Consider the following 20,045-nt stretch of genomic DNA (forward strand, 5'->3'; position numbering starts at 1 on the left):
AGTGGATTCTTCGGTTCATGTGGATTATAGGGTACACTTTCTAAAGCCACAGGTGTGAGCTCAAGGTGAAATGATACACTTAGTAGAGGACAAATGTGTGTTCTCCAGGATGGGATACTATTTTAAACATATTGGTCTGGGGAAAGTAGTGTCAGAAGATTGTACTTGACCCTCTCTACTAGGGTATCCCTGACTCCACAGGTGACTCACTAAGTCCATGGATGATTCATTTCAGTTACAAATTCAGAGAATTTGAAATAACCATTGAATGGATCTGTGGCCCCAGACATCTAGGAGAAGAACCTGGGACAGGTCCATTCCTGGCCCCATGTGAACCTTGTCAGAACCAGGGGGCCATCATGATGCTTCTTGAGACAGGGTCTCCCTATGTTGCTTAGGCAGATGAACTTCTAGTCCTCCTGACTCAGGCTTTTGGTACCTGGAATTACAGACACATGCTACCATAACAGGATCAACTTTTAAAAATTTTTGTTATATACATTTTTAATGGTTGATTTTTTTTCCCATTTCATTAAACTCTTATTACAATATGATAATTTCTGTGTTTTTGTTTCTGATATGAGTGAGACATGATCTTTTTGTTACCTGCTCCCCATTCTTGGTATCTATTCCATTGTTGTGTAAGTGATCAATATTTATTAATATTACTTATTAATATTGAGTTGATTTAACAGTTTAGTAACAATGATCATGCAGAAGTATAGAAAAGATGTTCTTATATTAAAAAATAAACAGTATTTCTTAGTGAGATAAGAAATATTAGGATTCTAGTCAACTAGATCAAGAAGGTCATGGAGAGAGTGAATGTCCATTTTAGATTTTCCCTTGCCATTTTGTATAAATTTATTTAGGCTGTAATTCTCTCATTAGCCTGTAAAGGAAGTAGCATTCTCATTTTAGAACTGGGAAGATTAGAGTATTTATGTAAATGTTGAAGTTATTGTTGTAATTGTAGGGCTAGGTTTTTATCTAAACCTTCTACTTTGATCTCCTGCTGCTTCCCCTTTGCTTGTCAGACTTAAGTTCCCACAGTCCTTTCTGTGCCTTGAATAAGACAAACTGTTTCCTACTTGGAACCTTTGTTGTTGCTCCAGCCTGTTCTCTAATACCTGGGAAGCCCTTATGCTAGAGCCACTTGTGGATGATTCCTCTCATCTCAGGTCTTGGCTCAAATGTCTTCTTACAGTATAGTTTTGAAAGGCACCCTGTCTACCTTAGCTACTCCACCAAGTTCTCTCTGCTTTTACACAGCATCCTGTTTGTATCCTTCATACCACTAATCAATCTTACATTATCTTGTTTATTTGTTGGCATATTTATTGTCTACTTTTCCTTAGTAAGGTCTAAGGTCCAGATATGAGTTCTTGATAACTGTGTGTATCTTTAGCACCTAAAACAGTGATTGGAACATTGTGAGTACTCGGTATGCATTTATTGAGATGAAGAAAGAGATAAAGGATGAGGAAGAGCTAAAGGGAGAGAGAATAAGAGTGAGTAATGAGAATCTAGGTACAAGTTTCCAACTTTTTTCTCACTGGATGATTGACTCCTATTGGAATAAGTTATGTAATTACAACCTGTTCTTTTTGAATTTTTTTATTTAGGAATCCAATATGCCATACTCCTTTTAACTCAAATCTGCAAGACTCCAAAATTAAAGTCTGAGTAATTAGAGTAAAAACCATGGGTTGCACAATTAATAATGCTAAATATTCACCTTGAAATAATTGCAGGTAGTCACTAGGAACCCATAAATTGGGGAATGAAACAATAAATTTCATAAAATACTTTTCCAGATACAGATAGAATTGTAGAACATCTGTCTGTAGGCTTACATGCCAGAAAGTAATCAACCAGGACACAAGAGGTGATAGCATTATGTTGTTTGATGACTTCCTTGAGGAGAAAGTCTGCTGTGTGTGTGTGTGTGTGTGTGTGTGTGTATGTGTGTGTACACACATGTAAAAAAAATATATATATATATATGTGCATGTATTTATGTATTTACACATATACAATAAATTTCATCATAAAAGGAATATTAGAATTATAACCTTGCTTCTACAAACCTTACCAGTGTGATAAATATTTAGGAAAATCTACTGAGGATAAAGAATAAGATGTGATTATCTATTTCTCTTTAATTAGTCATCTTCAGTATCAATCTTTTAATTAAAATACTTCAGGAGAAGAGGTATTCTCTTTCACTGGTACCTCATATCACCTAGGACCTTGTACATTGGAGAACTATTTTATGGTTCATTTTCTATGAGGGCTCTGAGACTTTCCTTGGAGATCTTACAGTACTCTGAAAATACTGGTACCTGCAGTCCACAATGGACATTTTTATTTTGCTATGACATTCAGTAGTCAATTGCAGAGTCTTGAAATGATAGTGAAGCTCAGAATTTATAATACATATATTAATGTGTGGTTAATACACTATAAAATATGATTGAAAGTATCAATTTAAGATATAACATATAAGACTAACTAATATATAAGTCTAAGATTATGATATAAGTCTAATGTTGGTCTATGTATTTTTTCTAGTCCTAAAGAATATTCTCACATATAATAAAGAATTTCCATTTGATGTTCAGCCTGTCCCATTAAGGTAAATAAATAAGCATCCATATTTTATCTTCTGATTTTATTATCTATTTTATGCCTGTTTTTCAAATATTTCTGTATTTTTTCCCTATCAAATTTGGTATTGGTGATATGGCTGATACCATTGGTAGCAATGAGATGATTGACATTGACATTTATATCAACATTAACCTAATAATCAGCATCTTATCTGGGAAGTTAGTGGCTATGAGGGTTAGCTGGTGTATTAAGTGGAGTAGCTCACTAATTTTTCTGTCCTTTTTTATATAGGAGAATTTCAGCCCCTGGTGAGGAAGAGCATTTGGAATTTAAAGAAGATGAAGAAGAAGGTGGTGCTGGAGCAGGGTCTCCTGATTCTTTTCCTGCTAGAGTGCCTGGTGGGTACAAAAAATGTACATTATATAATTCAAGGTCAGGTGTTTGGAACTTACTTTTGTACTTGTTAGTGGCGGGTAAAACATCTCCAGGTTTGCCAATCTTAAGCAAATTATCATGGCCATTCTGATAGCGGTAGCTAATGGTTTATTGTAAAAGTATCTTACTATTTGTGTCAGGGATCCTCAAAACATCCCGTGTTTAGTGATTGGCTAGGAAGACCCACAGGACTCAGCATATAGATGTACTCACAGTTGTATTCTGAGTCATTACAACAAGAAAACACAAGAACAAAATCAGCAAAGGGTAAAAGCACACAGGCAAATTCCAGAGGAAACCAAACTTCTAAGAGTCCTCTCTCAGCAGAGTCAAATATGTACTTGATTCTCTCAACATTATTTCACACCTGTAAAATGAAAAATATTGTCTATTGGGGAAACACTGTAGAGATTCAGTGCACAAGACACTTATTGGGGTTAGCATGAACCAAAACTACAGACTCCAGGAAGAAAGCAAGTGTTCAGCACAAACCATATTGTTTGCATGGATGGTTTAGGCACAGTGATCTTCTTAACAGGGCATGATGGGAATCCTGCTGAAATCCAGGTTCCCAGATGCTAGCCATGGACCAACATTGTAAGTAGGCTTTCTAGAGTAACTGTTTGCTATGTTAATTCTTTTCTTTATATATCTAGCTGTTCTTTAAATAATCATATATGATTGTGAAACCTGGACCTGGAGGAACAGATACTATACAGTTGCCCTTAACAGGGAAATAAAGAATACATAGCAAGTTCTTTTTACTTGTGGAAGATCTTGACAAGGTTGTAAAATACCCTAGTCAAGCACCCTGAGTGAATTTTTTGCCTCTTCCACTTCTATAATTTCTTCTGTTCTTATACAGTGCACAGTTTTTACTTCTGATGAACTAGTTCATTTTTTGGAAGTGTGTAAATAACACTGTACTATTGTGATGCATTTTTTATGCTTTATGGTATAATTAAATATAATATACATATCATCCAGAAAACTTCATAATTAAAGTCATATTCCAGTAAGTTAAATACTCTTTGGTAGAAGACGTTTGAAATATAAACAGTATAGGCTTAGACAAACAAGATACCTGCGCTTTTGAGTCTAACATCTGCCAATCAGTAGTTAAGTGACTGTACTTTTTTCTTTATAAAAGGAGATGTTGACAATGCCTAATTCATAGGGTTACAATGAAAATTAAGGCACCACATACAAAGCATTTGGCATGATACTTTTCATTTGCTGGGGTAGTGGTGGCTACTGTATTTTCATTATCACTTCTAAATGGTGCTAACAGTCCTACACCATAGGGTTATTGGAAAAATTACAGTCACTATAAAATGTTATTGTAAGTGTTTCTTTGATACAAGGTAATTATTTCCAATCTGTTTGTCCTTATGAAGAAAGAGCTATATTTTACTTGTCATATTTGTAGGAAATTTCAAAATTGCTGAGATGATGAGGTAAATAAATTTGCTAAAATTTTTCTGTATTTTTTATTTCCTTTTCAAACCACATGCTGTACTTGAAATAGATTCCAGTTCTATAAATTTCTGGTTTGATTATTTGTTCACTAGCTATACTTCTGTAGCAAACAAGATCCTTGAAGCAGATGATGTAAGTCATGAAATGGACAGATTAAGGTCTTTATGGGTTTCAGGTTGCTGAGTTGAAAAGAAACTCTGTAAATTAAGTCTATTTGCTAAGAAAGATTAAGCCCAAAGTAATTAGATTTTTGTATTCTGATATAGCATTTTGGTATTTTATTTCAGAGATACAGAAAGCTCACTAAACCTTTCTATTCCCTGAATTATTTTCCTCAAAGTAAGAAAGAGTACATATAGTTCAATTGGCTATATTTGATTTTCGATCATATTTTCCAAGGCCTGTGTCATTATAAAATTAAAAATGTCATTGAAGGACAATTTGACCTTTAACTTAATTGTAGAATGGGGAAAATTGTTATACTGTGGACATCCAAGATTTCATTCATGATAAGGCTGTTGTGTCTATATTATCATGGCAGGGTGCTCCTAAGAATTATAACATTTTTATTATCTTTATTTTATGTAATTTATATAATTGTAAGTTTGTTGTATTTTTTTTTTGGTACTGAGGATTTAACACAGGGGTACTTTACCAGTGAGCCACATCCTCAGCCCTTTTTATTTTTCATTTTGAGACAGGATTTCACTTAGTTGCTGAGGGCCTCACTGAGTTGCTGAGATTAGTCTTAAACTTGGGATCCTCCTGCCTCAGCCTCCCAAGTCACCTGGATTACAGGCTTGTGCCATAGCATCTAGCTTATTATGATCTTTTGAAAAAATATTGATTAAGGTGTCCCTTACATATATAAAAGGCATCTTTTTTAGTGTGCAGCTTTATGAGTTTTGACAAACACACATGCTAAACACTACTACTGTTAAGCTAATGAGATGAAGTATAATATATGACTATGGTATGACCAAGAGTAGTTTATTCCCATTTAAAATTAAAAATGAATTTTTATCCAACCTTTCTTGAAAAGAATAATAAATTGTTAAACCTTTCTTTGACATTAATATCATTTTCAAAGCCTTCAATTCTCATAAGACAAACAGTAACTTTTGTGTACTGCTTTAAACACTAACTGGCTTAAGTACAAATAGTAGTTTAATTTTCTTAAGGTAATCTCAGTAGATTTCATTTAAATAGAGGATATAAATTTATAACCTATTATTTATTACCTGAAAACTTATTTATCATGTTGAATATTAAAGCTTCTAAATGATAAACCAAAGTAATACAAATAAAAAAATAGCTGATCAGGATTATATGCTTATAATCCTAGCTACTTAAGAAATTGAGGCAGGAGGATTGCAAATTTGAGGCCAGTGGGGGCAACTTAGAGAGACTTTGTCTCAAAATAGAAAGAACTAGGGATGTAGCTCAGTGGTAGGGTGCTTGCCTCACCTGTGTGAAGCCCTACATTTGTTTCCTAGTACCACATGCACAAATAGCCATGACACAATTTTAGACAAAATTTAAAAAAACATTTCTGAGTGACCTAAACATAAGCCTAGCAATCTCAAAATTATTCTAGATTTGTATTGGTTATTCATCTTTTATATAGTCTTAGATATGTACAAAAACTGTTTTTTGAAACTCAAAATGAAGAGTGAATCTTACTTCTTTAATATCAAGCCTGTACTTGTTTCTTTCCTGCATAAATATTCAATTCTGAGTTGAACTTGAGAGTTAAGCAAATATGGATTTCATTTTCAGCTAAAGTGCAGTGTTTTTCTTACTCATGCATATAGGAAGTTGAAAACTGCAACAAAATATTCATTGCTGTTCCATGAATATTAGGGCATCCTTATTTCACAGAATTTCAGAATATATTTAGGGTTAAGCAGTAAATACCACCAAAGTGTGCAGTTAAACTCTGGCTCTCTGTGCACTTCCTTTCTCTCAAAGTCTCAAATTCTCAGACTGAGCCGAACAGTCAGAGCCAGAGTCCCTCATCCAGTCATGTACTTATATTGAAAGGAAAGGAAAATACCATTCAATGTTATCTGGAAGTTCTCCTAGCTATTTTTCAATAGTTTTAAGGCTTGTTAATATTCTATTACTCTCAAGCAGTTTTGGAAACATTTTAAGATTTCTTTTTTATAATTTGTCTTGTTTGTTTGTAGTACTGGGGATTGAAGTCTGGGGTGCTCTACCACATAGCTACATCCCCAGCTCTTTGACTTATTTTTTTTTTATTTTGAAACAGGGTTTTGCTACGTTGCCCAGGCTGGCCTCTCCTGCCTTAACTTGCCAAGTTCCTGGGATTACAGGCATGCACCACTAAGTCTGGCTAAGTTTTTTTTTAATCCATGAATCTTGTCACTTGAAGTCAAAAGGTTTTCTCCAGAGCTTTGCAGAAATTGATTTATAGGAAATGTCTATTGAGTATGCTCTTCATCAAGGCTCTAAGCAACATCTGGCCTGCTTTGTCTTGAAAGTCCTCTGGCCACTCAAATTTTTAACCCAACACCTGTAGTAACTCTTCCTTGCATGCTAAATGGCATCTGTGTATGAAGCATATACCCACTGATTCATCTTAGGTTTTGTGAGAGTATTTATTATTTTTTTCTAGATATGATGGTTACACTTAAGAATTCAGCCATTATCCAAATCACATATTTCTGAACACAGAAAAATACATATTTCTAGTACCAGTCAATAAAGAAAATAAAAACAAGAATATATTCATATAACTTATATACAAACAACTTTAATCAGGTATAATTTTTCACAGACCTAGAAATATTATTATTTGAATGCTAATGACCCCTAAGATTTTTATCAAACTTTTAATATAATTTCAAAGTGAACAAACTTCCTTATGATTTTACTCTTTATCTTGAAAGGTTGGACCAGTTTCTCAACTACAAATCAGTTACCAACCAAAAGAAATTGTGCATGTGTTTTCATATTTTCACACAGTTTGTATGTGTGTACAAATTGCAGATGTGCAGTACAAATTGCAAAATTTTTCTCTTGCTAGATTTTTAAGACCCATTTCATGTTTTGTGCCATTTACAAAATGTTATGACCAAATAATGATTTGATAATACCATTATTTTAAATTATGTTAAAATTATCCCAAAATAATAGAAAATATTATTTTATATATATCATTTTTATTGGATTTTAAAATTACAAAGAAATGTGCACTTAAAAAATGTGTGTGACAGACTTTGAATTGGTAGTATCAAACATCTGAATTTACTTACAAGTATGATAAATCTAAAATAAAGAAGACATAAATATATAATCACACACATATGATAATGCTTAGTTTACAATTTAGATATCAGGTTCATCTCTGTCCTAAAAGTATGGACAACAAATTTTGTACTCCTTATTCATGACATTTAATATACCAAGCACCAAGGCAAAATGAAGACTGACTCACCTCTTATTGAAGTAAATGCCTGTGACAAACATTTGTACAATATCATGTAAAAAGCAAATTCAAATCAGTGTTTTAAAAAATATAATCTTTGGTAATTTTCCTCTTTTAATGTTCTGACCTAGACAATGATGTACTATTTTGGAACAAAGACTGTCATGCCATTTCCAATTTTGGACTAGAAATTGTCCTTATAGTATGATATGAGATATAAACAATAGAAATTTTTAAAAAGCAAAAATAAAAAAGTTGAAAGAAAAGAATGACTTCCTCTTCTGCATGTGAGGACAGGGTCTTAAGGATCCCATTGACCTTCATATCCATGTCACTCCAGACTCATCCTCAGGCTGGTGGTCCTTTCATTGTCTGATTCTCCATGATCTCTATGGCCATCCTACTTGATACTTAGACCTTCATTTTTCTCAGCATCCTCTTGGAACAAAGAAGTTATGGGCAGGGGGTGGGGGGCTTCAGATGTTCTCCCATTGTTTTTCTGTACCTGTTTCAGGTAGAGTGGTGCTTCATTGCTTGGTCTGTGTCAGTGCTGTGGGGTGCCCAGCAGAGGCAGAGGCCTTACTTGCACAATTCCCTTTCCTCTCCACAGTGGCAGTGGCTGTAACATTCTTGGCTAGGTCAGACGCTTTTACACAGTTTTTAAAACATTCTTGAGGGAACTTGTCTATGTTTAACAAACAGCCATTTGGGGGATCCATAGCTACCTTCACAAATTGTTTTCCACAGATGAAGCACAATGAAATAGAACAACTTGAGTTTTTACCCAAGTACCACCTGTTAATAAACAGTTTCCATCAACAAGATGGACTTTTTGGTATCCCCTATTACAGTAGTGTGGTAAAATGGTTCCAAACCTTCTAATTCATTGTCATTACTTAATCAGAGTTGTCTTTAGGTTTAGGCTTAGAATCTTCCTCTCGCAGAAAATCACACTGAATTGAGTAATTCCTTCCAACTCTTTTTGACACCAGTGAGAGCATGCTTGCTCTGGTTGGTGCATAAGAGGTGGTTGGGGGCAGATAAGTCAGAAAAAGACATGCTTTCTGTGTTCAGTACAACTTGGGGCTCACCAGCTACCAATGGCTTCCTTTGTCTTGCAGTAAAAACTGAAAGTGGAATTAACCAAATGAACACAGTCCTGCTGCTCACTGCTTTATGAGTGTTAAAGACCTATCATATTGCTATCTGGGCTGCTCAGTCTCTGTCCATTCCTGTGAATGTGCATTGCCCAGTGTACAAAGTTCAAATGTTACTCTTTTTTAATCACTCCCTTACTTGGAGTTCTTAGTGACAGCTCAATAACATCCATGGGATGTTATTGAAAACTTGGTTTGGACAGCTGTAGCCATTTAGAGTTTTCCATATTTAAAAGTATGAGGCATAAATAGTGGCCTCACAAAAATGTCTATATTCTAATCCTGGGAACCTGTGACTGTTATGTTTACATAGCAAAAGGAACTTTGCAGAAGCTTGAGATGGGGAGGTTCTCCTGCAGTTCCTTTTAAGGCTTTAGGGACAATTAAAATAAAGATGTTAAAATGAGACATGATGGTTAAAAGCATGGACTCTGTAGCCAAACTTCTGTGTGATTATGGATAATTTGTTTTTCTATGCCTCACTTTTCACCTCTGAAAAATAGAACTAAACTATTGTTGTGAGGATTAGATGAGAGGATTAGGATAGTATGTGGCACATCACAAATACTCACAAGTGTTAGCTATTTCTTATTTACATAGCAATTCCATGTGGAAGAACATTTCTTCTGATCTTTGATCTAGATCTGAGAGCAGATGATCTAGCTGAAATAGCACAGTTTACACTGGATTGTGTGTAGTGATTTCTTTCTTATCCTTGTTAGTCTTTGAATTTTATGAATGTAGTTGACTTGTTCTCATATTACACTATGTAATTGGATATGTTAATTCTTCACTTAGAAATCTTCCTTTTAATGCATTGGCTCAATTTACAACTATCATGGTTTGATCTTTGATGCAAAAACATGCATATAGATGGTATGGTATTATTTTAGCATTTGATCTTCTTTTATGTTTATTATTTCTTCACTCATTGATATAGATTCTCTAGCCATTTGTTTACTAGAGCATGATAACCTCTAGAACTGGAAATTCAGTCATTCATTCAATAAAATATTTCTTCAACAAAGATCTGTTTATTCCTTGTGCATACTACAAAAGGAACAGTTCCCACACCTTTCAGGATGCTTATTGTGTAGTCATCAAGACAGAGCCAAAAGCACATGATTATGATTAGAGATGTGCACCAATGTCATAGGTTGGCAAAAAAGAAGGGCTGAGGGAGTTCAATAAATCTAGCCAGATTTAGGACTCACTGAGTATGTAGGAGTTGACCATGCAGAGAGAGAGAGCACATCATAGAGCATTCTGAAACACCTTAAATAGGCACCTTTCTATGTAATCTATGATCTTAATTACACTCAGCTTCCTTCATCATGGAACACAATGTTTGACATTCTACCTTGAATTAAACAAGAAATTCAGACTTGAAATCACTGCCTCCATATTAAATTATTCGAAGCATAATGATTACATTAAACCTTACTGTGTAGTCTCAGGCAAAAAGATTGTTGGTAAGGAATGTAGCATCAGCCCTACCATTTCAACTGAAAGACCTAGATGATGACAGGTTATAAAATTGACTCACCCCAAAGTAACAACAAGTTTAATATCAACTTGGAAAAAAATAATCTTAACATCAAAAAGACTTTGAAAGTTGTAAAGCAATCATCTTTTGAATGTCAAAAAAGGTAGTAAAGAGGTAATACATAAAGAAGTAACATTCTTGGGGGTTTTGGGGGGTGGGGTGGGGTGGGTTCTTTTTTTTGTCTTTTTTAGAACTGGAGTTTGAATCCAGTATTTTGCAAATGCAAGGCAGACACTTTGCCACTGAGCTACATCCCAACCCAACATTCTTAATATATAAAGAAAAATTTTAATTGTAATAACCAAAGCAGAATACATGAGAGGAACAGACAATATGAGTGAGCGCACGAGCGTGCGCACACACACACACACACACACACACACACACACACATACATTTAAAAAACATCCGTTAAACATAAAAAGATACTCAACTTTATTTTTAATAAAAAACAGAAATTAAAGCTACTGTTGGTGAGTCTTAGGGGAAATAGGTACTTATTAATCACTGGTGGGAACAGAAAAATGGTGAGGTTCCTTTGGAGGGGAATTGAGCATTCTCTAACAACATATAAGTACATATTTTTTCCTTAGCAATCCCATTCCTGAGAATTTACTCTGAAGATGCACCCCCAAAATACAGGAAAAAGAGGAGGAAACATTTGCATATACACAAGATTCTCTGTTTAGGTGTTTTTTATAATGATAAAAAGTTAGAAATAAAGTAACTGCCATATGAAGATTGACTGAATAAACATAGGATGCTGTAGAAAATAATTCAGAAAATCTCCATGAACTAATGAGTGTTTTTCAAATTATTGTTAGCAGAATTTATCAAGGTAGTTCACATTAGCAGATTAAGGGGAAAGATTTCATAAAGTTGTCAACAATGCAGAAAAAGTTTTCAGTTAAGTTTGAAATACAGCCTTGATTTTAAACAATTCTTGTCAAAGAACAGAAAAACATCCTTAACCTGATAAAACATGGCTACATGACATTTACAGCCCCAAATCGTTTAATGATGAATTTGAACAAAACAAGAGTGTCTATTACTTCTTTTTATCAGCATTGTTTTGGAAGCTCTAGCTACTGCACTAGGACAAGAAAATGAAATATAAAAGGGGGGATGTTCTTTATTTGCACATTTATGAATATATAGAGAATATATGCAAAAAACCTATTCATAACTCATTAATAAGATAATGTGGTTCCTGGATAGAAAATCTGTACAGACAAATCAATTTTATCTCAAACAAGTAATAGTTGCTTAGAAAATGAACTATTATAATATTTATAGTAGTATTAAATAATATCAAGGACCTTATTATAAATTCAACAAAAGAAATATAAGAATTTTATGTAGAAAATAAACCTTTATTGAAAGAAATAAAAGAATATCAAAAGGAAAAGGAAACTGGAGCAATCTTGAAATTAGGGAAAAAGATGGAAGAGTGACTTAATAATTGTTATGGTTGGTGAGATGTTGAATTGTACATTCTCTTTTACTTTTTTCATTTCTCTCAATTGAATTGTTTATGAGAATGCATTTTATAAAAACAGTGAAGTCATTATTCTTTTTTTCATTTGTTCATAATAGTTATTCTTGACATTAGATTCATTTGGACTAATTATAAATGCATGGGATATAATTTGCTCCAATTCAGTCCCTTCACCCTCCCCATCCTCCCTCCCACTGTTCCCTTTCATCTACTTTACTGATCTATTTATTTACATTTTTTAAAATTAGTATGTTACAGATATTCAAAATGATGAGTTTCATTGTAGTATATTCACATATGTGCATTGAAAAGTTAATTTGGTTTCATTCCACAGTTTTTCCCTACCCACTCCCCATTCCCTTCTTTTTCTTTTATTGATTTTATTTTTTTTAAATACACGACAATGGAGTGTATTACAATTCTTATTACACATATAGAGCACATTTTTTTTATCTTTGTATAAAATATGTTCATGCCAATTCACGTTATACATATACTTGTTTTTTTTGCATTACAATTCTTATTACACATATATACCACAATTTTTCATATCTCTGTTTGTATATAAAGTAGGTTGACATCCAATATGTGTCTTCAGACATGTATTTTGGATAATGATGTCCATCACATTCATTCCACATTCATTAGGAGGCTAATCCCCTGCCTCCTCCCTTTCCCTCACTCCCCTCTTCCCTATCTAAAATCCATCTATTCATCCCATTTTCCTCTTCCCTACCCTATTATGAGTCAGCCTCCTTATATCAGAGAAAACATTTGGCATTTGTTTTTTGGGGATTGACTAACTTCACTTAGCGTTATCTTCTCCAATGCCATCCATTTACCTGCAAATGCCATAATTTTATTCTTTTTAAAAAACGTTCATAGTGTATATATGCCACATTTTTAAAAATCCATTCATCCACTGAAGGGCATGTAGGTTGGCTCCACAGTTTAGCTATTGTGAATTGTGCTGCTATAAACATTGATGTGGCTGTGTCCCTGTAGTATGTTGTTTTTAAGTCCTTTGGGTATAGTCCAAGGAGAGGAATAGCTTGGTCAAATGGTGGTTCCATTCCCAGATTTCCAAGGAATCTCCATACTGCTTTCCAGATTGGCTGCACCAATTTGCAGTCCCACCAGCAATGTATGAGTGTACCTTTTTCCCCACATCCTCTCCAATACTTATTGTTGTTTGTCTTCATAATAGCTGCCATTCTGACTGGAGTTGTATCTTAGTTTTGATTTGCATTTCTCTGATTGCTAGAGATGTTGAAATTTTTTTCATATATTTGTTGATTGATTGTATATCCTCTTCTGAGAAGTGTTTGTTCAAGTCCTTGGCCCATTTTTTGATTGGGTTACTTGTTTTTTCAGTGCTTAGCTTTTTGAGTTCTTTATATACCCTAGAGATTAGTGCTCTATCTGATGTGTGAGGGGTAAAAATTTTCTCCCAGATGTAGGCTCTCTGTTCACCTCACGGATTGTTTTCTTTTGCTGAGAAAAAAAAAAAAAACTTTTTAGTTTGAATCCATCCCATTTATTGATTCCTGGTTTTAATTCTTGTGCCATAGGAGTCTTATTAAGGAAGTTGGGGCCTAACCCACATGATGAAGATTAGGGCCTACTTTTTTCTTCTGTTAGACGAAGAGTCTCTGGCTTAATTCCTAGGTCCTTGATCCATTTTGAGTTAAGTTTTGTGCATGGTGAGATTTATGAGTTTAATTCCATTTTGTTGCATATGGATTTCCAGTTTTCCCAGCACCATTTATTGAAAATGCTATCTTTTCTCCAGTGCATGTTTTTGGCACCTTTGTCTAAAATAAGATGATTGTAATTTTGTGGGTTAGTCTCTGTGTCCTCTATTCTGTACCATTGGTCTACCAGTCTGTTTTAGTGCCAAAACCAAGCTGTTTTTGTTACTATTGCTCTGTAGTATAGTTTAAGGTCTCATATAGCGATACTCCCTGCTTCACTCTTCCTGCTAAGGATTTCTTTAGCTATTCTTGGTCTCTTATTTTTCCAGATGAATTTCATGATTGCCTTTTCTATTTCTATGAGGAATGCCATTGAGATTTTGATTGGAATTGCATTAAATCTATATAGTGCTTTTGGTAGTTTGGTCATTTTGATAATATTAATTCTGCCTATCCAAGAGCAAGGTAGATCTTTCCAGAAATAGTAAATGAATTCAGCAAAGGAGCAGGATATAAATCAACACCCATAAATCAAAGGCATTTCTGTATATCAGTGACAAAGCCTCTGAGAAGGAAATGAGGAAAACTACTCCATTCACAATAACCTCAAAAAAATGATACTTGAGAATCAATTAAAGAAGTCAAAGATCTATACAATAAAAACTACAGAACCCTAAAGAGAGAAATCAAAGAAGATCTTAAAAGATGGAAAGATCTACACATTCCCTTCTTAAAAGGAGAAAGGGAGGAGGAGGGAGGGAGAGGGGGAAGTTGGGCAGGGTCAGATCAGAATATGATAACCCAAAGGGTGGGGTTTGGCCTGCTGAGAACTTCTAACTGAAGGAGATTGGAATCTCAAAAGCAAGCTCAGCAGCAAAGCCTTTGCTCTCCTCCTGCCCTCCTGTCCGTTCACCCTTCTCTCCCAAAACCAGTCATAAAACCTAGAAAGTGCTCTCTCTCTCTCTCTCTCTCTCTCTCTCTCTCTCTCTCTCTCTCTCTCTTTCTCTCTCCCTCTCTCTCTCTCCCTCTCTCTTTCCTTCCTTCCCTGCTATTCCCTTCCTGTCCCCCTACCCTCCCTTCCCCCCTTTCTTAAAAACCCTCATTCCAGACAGGACCTGCCTTAGGTCCAGAAGGAAAGAAGGCTATACAGAGAGGCCAAGAAGAATCTGACCAGACAGGGCTTGCTGGGACCCTGGCAGCCTTTTACCATTAGCTCACACCCCCTTTTCCAGCCATTTCTACATGGCCATCCATTCTTCATGGAACATAAACATAAAAACAGGAGTTTTCCCTGGATCTCTAGGTCTTTATTTCTGAAGGCTTTTAGGTCAAATAAAATTCTATTAAATAATTGTAATGATTTTTAAAATGTAAAGATATATACTAGTTCATAAATTAGAAGAAGCAGTTTATAAAGATAGACTCTTTCTGAAACTCATCTGAATTTTTATTGCAGCTATAGAATGAACATACTGTATTAGTGGTAAGAGGATAAACAGTCCAGTAAGACAGAATAGAAAACTCAGAAAGTGATTGCCACATGATTTATGATTGAAGTGGGACTGCAGATCAGTGGTGGAAAATGTCAGTCTTTTTAATGAGTAGTGCTGAGACAATTGAGTATTTATGTGAAATTGAATGAAATTAAAGCCCCTACTATACACTGCAGTCAATAATTCTGTGTGACATATGAAATTAAGTGTGAATGGCAAAACAATAAAATGCTTTCAAGATAATACCTTTATGATTTTGGAGTGGGGTAAGTTGTCTTAAATATGACATAAAAAGCACTGATAGTAAAGGAAGATATTAAGAAATTTGATATTACTAGCAGTAAGTATTTATCATAATCAGAAGACACCATGGCAGAGAAAAGTCATTCTTAACATTCAAAACTAATACTTGGTGTTAGAAGTTAGCAATGGTTGCTATCTTTTGGAAGAGTGAATTGGATATGGTGGGGGGAAGGACACTCCCAGGAGGCTGATCATATCTTTCCTAGATCTGATACTAGTTATACAGGTGTATTCACTTTGTGGAAGTTCAGCAAACTGTACTAACAATTTGTACATTTTAAAATGTATATGCTCTACTTCAACAAAAAGTCTTTATAAAGGAAAAGTACTAAGAAGCTATTTGTAAAATATTTGTCCAGCAAAATAATAGAGACCTCCTACAGCTCAATAAGATAGATATCTCAATAAAAAATCGAGCAAAATAATTGAACACACTTCAGAAAAGAGGAAATCATATATTTGATTTATTCTAAAAGGTGCTCAACCTTATTAATCTTCAGAGGAATGCAAATTAAAATGATTGATCTCTTTATACTAAAATTGGCTAACATGAAGAATCTGAGAAAACAGTACCTAGTGAGGATGTGGAGCAATGGGAACACTACTGCACTTGGGCTAGGAATAAAAATTGGCACAACCACCTTGGGAAATGGATTGTCATTACATAGTAGGTATGGAGGTAACATGCCAGGTGACTTAGTGATTCCTCTGTTTCAGAAATGGGTGCTTATGGGAACCAGAAGATGTTCAGAAGAGTATTTATTATAGCCTTGTTAACTTTATCCAAACACTTGAAGTAATTCAAATGTCTATCAACACAAGAATGTGTACATAAACTGTAGCATATTTATACAGCCATGTACTACATAATAGAATGAACTTTTCTGCAGAAAAATTCATATATGATATACATACATGTGAATATGTATGTATATAAATATAAATGTATACATATTCACATTTTTCATAAAATTTCAGAGGTGTTTCTTAACTCTCTGAAGTTCATCCCAGATGTCCAGGTACAAGCCCCTCTTCTAAAAGTACCCTCATTTGTCAATCAAAGAAGATGCATAAAAGGTATTATGTATATATTTAATGATATCAGCCTGAGCCCATTTAGATTTGTTAATGCAACAGTGGAATGCAGCCTCCAGGCCTTCCCATTATTGCATTTGTCTGTATTGTCTTCATATTTGTTTAAATTAGAAAGTAATACATTTTTAACAGCACTGTTGAGGTACAATTTGCATTTCATAACATTTCCCTTCTGTAAGTATAAAATTCATCGATTTTTGACACCTCTATAGAGTTTTGCATCTGTCATCACTATACAAGTTCAGAACATTCCCATCACCTCCCAAAATTTTCTCAAGCCACATTTGCCATCAATCAAATGTGTATTTTCAAATGTAGTGTGTTTATTGCTTCATGTATTTCAAATAACTCATCATTAAAAGTAGCATAACACATTGTTGAATAGAAACTTGAAAAACATTAACCAAAATCTTTTGTTAAGTGTATTTTGAGGTTCTGTATACATACTTGATTAAAATCAGCTTATTTGCATCTGTTCTCTATTGCTAGTTTCAAAAAAGGGAACATACTGAACAGTTGATTTCTTCTTTCATATGTCCTTGGTGGGTGAATGTTGTCATGTTGTTCTGGGTGGGTTTTTAGTTTTAAAAATTTTAGTTGGTTTTGGGGAAAATGTTCAGTTATACAAATGGCCATTTTATATGGCAGTCTGTATAGTACTAATTTCTGAGAGAATACCTCATACAAAATAGAATGAAGAATAGAAGTTAGACTATATAGTTAAATTAAAACATAAATATCAAATTGTAAATTATTTTCTTTATTAGGAGTAACTAAAGAGAAGAATGTATTGATCAACTCTGATATTAAATGTCTCAGACTTTAGAACAGTATAACAAGTATTTTAAAAGCTTTTCTTGTCTTTGTTCTACCACTTCATATTAAGATGCTGAGTATAATATAGAAGTACATATGGAATATAAATATTATGTGAGCATATTATACAATTATGTATAATTGGGCTTCCTCAAGTAATCTTTTTAACATACTTTTATTATACATACTATATACTATTATTATAGAAATGATTATTTCTGCTTAAAGGTGATTTATGGTTGGGAAATGCAGATATATTATGTGTAAAATTAAATATTTTTCTAAAAAAGTATAACATCAGATGTTCATGAATTTCGGAAATAAAAATACATAATGCCTAGCTAGTTCCTAAGAGGTAGGCTATATCTTCTGTTTGTCAAAGTATTTACTCTGAATTGTTGGTGGAGCTAACTTTTACTGAGGTTTCTCTGTTGCCAGGTACTTTATTACCAAGGTTGCCATCAGAACCGGGAATGACATTACTCACTATCAGGATTGAGAAAATTGGTCTGAAAGACACTGGACAGTGCATCGATCCCTATATTACAGTTAGTATAAAGGGTAAATAACTGGCAAATTGCATTATGTTTTTTCTCATATGGGACAAAGTTTTTGACAGGGGATGGTCTTGTATATGTGACAACTTACTTTAATGCATTCTATAATGAGGCAAAATTCTAGAAGAGATCATAACAGAACATAGTTCGAAAGACTTACAAAAAATATTTTCTACTTATACACTCAATTTTGCTTTTGAGTTTGTATAGATTTTTGCTCTTCAGATTCCATCTAATGTGCAGACTAAACATACACATTGTCCTTAACAGCAGCTACAGTCTTCAGGATGTAGATTAACAATAGCACCCCTCACCTTCTCCTATCCAGTCTATATTCATTTCTCTCCACAAAGCCCCATGTCCTATTTTCCCATCTCTCCTGCTTCAGCCCCTTCTTCTTCCTGTGCTACTGAGGTATCTACTTAGGTGAATCCTACAGAGGCAGATGAAAATCAGGGGACAGGGAAGTAGGGTGCATCCATAACATCCATGCCCTGAAAGCAATCCCGTGAAATGATGATGTGATTAAGGAATAAATTATACCATTTTACAGAAATAACTATAGTTAGTACAAACGGCTTATTTTAATCTGTAGTTTTGCACCAAAGGAACAGATCGGTGCTTAAATTAAATGGAGGAACTTTTATCAATTGCAGAAATAAAGTCAGATCCATGGGTTCATTAGTGCTAATTAAAAGAAAAATATGACCACAAAGAAAAACATTTATTTAAAGAACATAATCCACAGCACTAATACTGGTACACTTTTAAATTCCGAGGTTACCAGTTATCAAATATATAGTGTACCGGAAAATATTTACATTGTTTGATAGGCCATTTATAAAACTGCATACTCATTGAGAAAGTATACTTAAAACACAAAAATATTTAATGATGTTGTAAATGTTAAATTACCTTTGCATATGTTATACTGAAATATTTTTATGTAAATATTTTTTTAATTATTAAATGTACTAAATTGTTTTTTGAGCTTTTTGAGACACATAAATGAATAACACATAAACACTGAGGAGTTATTAAATGAGTCCATGTTGAATTTGACTAAACTGAGATTTTTAAACCCGGAAAATTAAAACTATATATAACGTGCCATCTGGTTGTTGTAAATTCAGGGTATGTTGTAAACAGTATAACCAGAATTTAGATAATATATATGAAAAATTATTCATTAACCAAAGGGTTTTTGTTGGCTGTTCTCATCCATTTTTGGTTCTTAACAGGGAAATTATGATAAGGTTAGGTTTAAAGGCTTTTCTAAATAAGTCATATACTTGATCAAAGTTAGAAATTGGTGGCAGAGCTCCATTGTGGCAAATTATATACTCCAGATTTTTTTTGGCATAGAAATATATAGTGGGCTATTCCCTAAGGAAAAAAAAACCATATTTGTTCTTTTTACCACTTCACTATGAAGATCAAGTTTTGTCCACTTGGCCATGTAAAGGCTTCCTACCACTTCACTATGAAGATCAAGTTTTGTCCACTTGGCCATGTAAAGGCTTCCTTGTCCCCTTCATGAGGTCTCCTATCCAGTCTATATTCATTTCTCTCCACATACCCCATGAACTTCAACAACTCTCACATACTTGCTCACACCAAATAGGAATCTCTTAGCCTGAGAATCTCCTCTCAGCTCTTTCCATGCCTCTTTAGGAACTGTAACCTTTGCAGTTTCTATATTTTCCGTCTGTATATGTGAATGCTCATAAGCAGAAACTTAATTGTTTCTCCAGATCTGAATGACATAGATTTAACTCCTGTGCAAGATACTCCTGTGGCTTCAAGAAAAGAAGATACATATGTTCATTTTAATGTGGACATTGAGCTCCAGAAGCATATTTAAAAATTAACCAAAGGTTTGTAATTATCAGTTACTGACTTCTTAAG

General features: G+C 34.1%; 1 long non-coding RNA gene across 1 annotated transcript; it reads left to right on the plus strand.

Moving 5' to 3' along the window:
• The first annotated feature begins 2,908 nt into the window (after positions 1-2,908).
• LOC144371322 (uncharacterized) lies at positions 2,909-20,007 on the plus strand. Its single transcript, XR_013431410.1, has 3 exons — positions 2,909-3,011; positions 18,019-18,141; positions 19,892-20,007. It is a non-coding gene; the product is annotated as an uncharacterized LOC144371322 (long non-coding RNA).
• The last annotated feature ends 38 nt before the right edge of the window (positions 20,008-20,045 follow it).

Source organism: Ictidomys tridecemlineatus, chromosome 16, assembly GCF_052094955.1.
Source record: "Ictidomys tridecemlineatus isolate mIctTri1 chromosome 16, mIctTri1.hap1, whole genome shotgun sequence".
In the NCBI taxonomy this organism is placed as follows: domain Eukaryota; kingdom Metazoa; phylum Chordata; class Mammalia; order Rodentia; family Sciuridae; genus Ictidomys; species Ictidomys tridecemlineatus.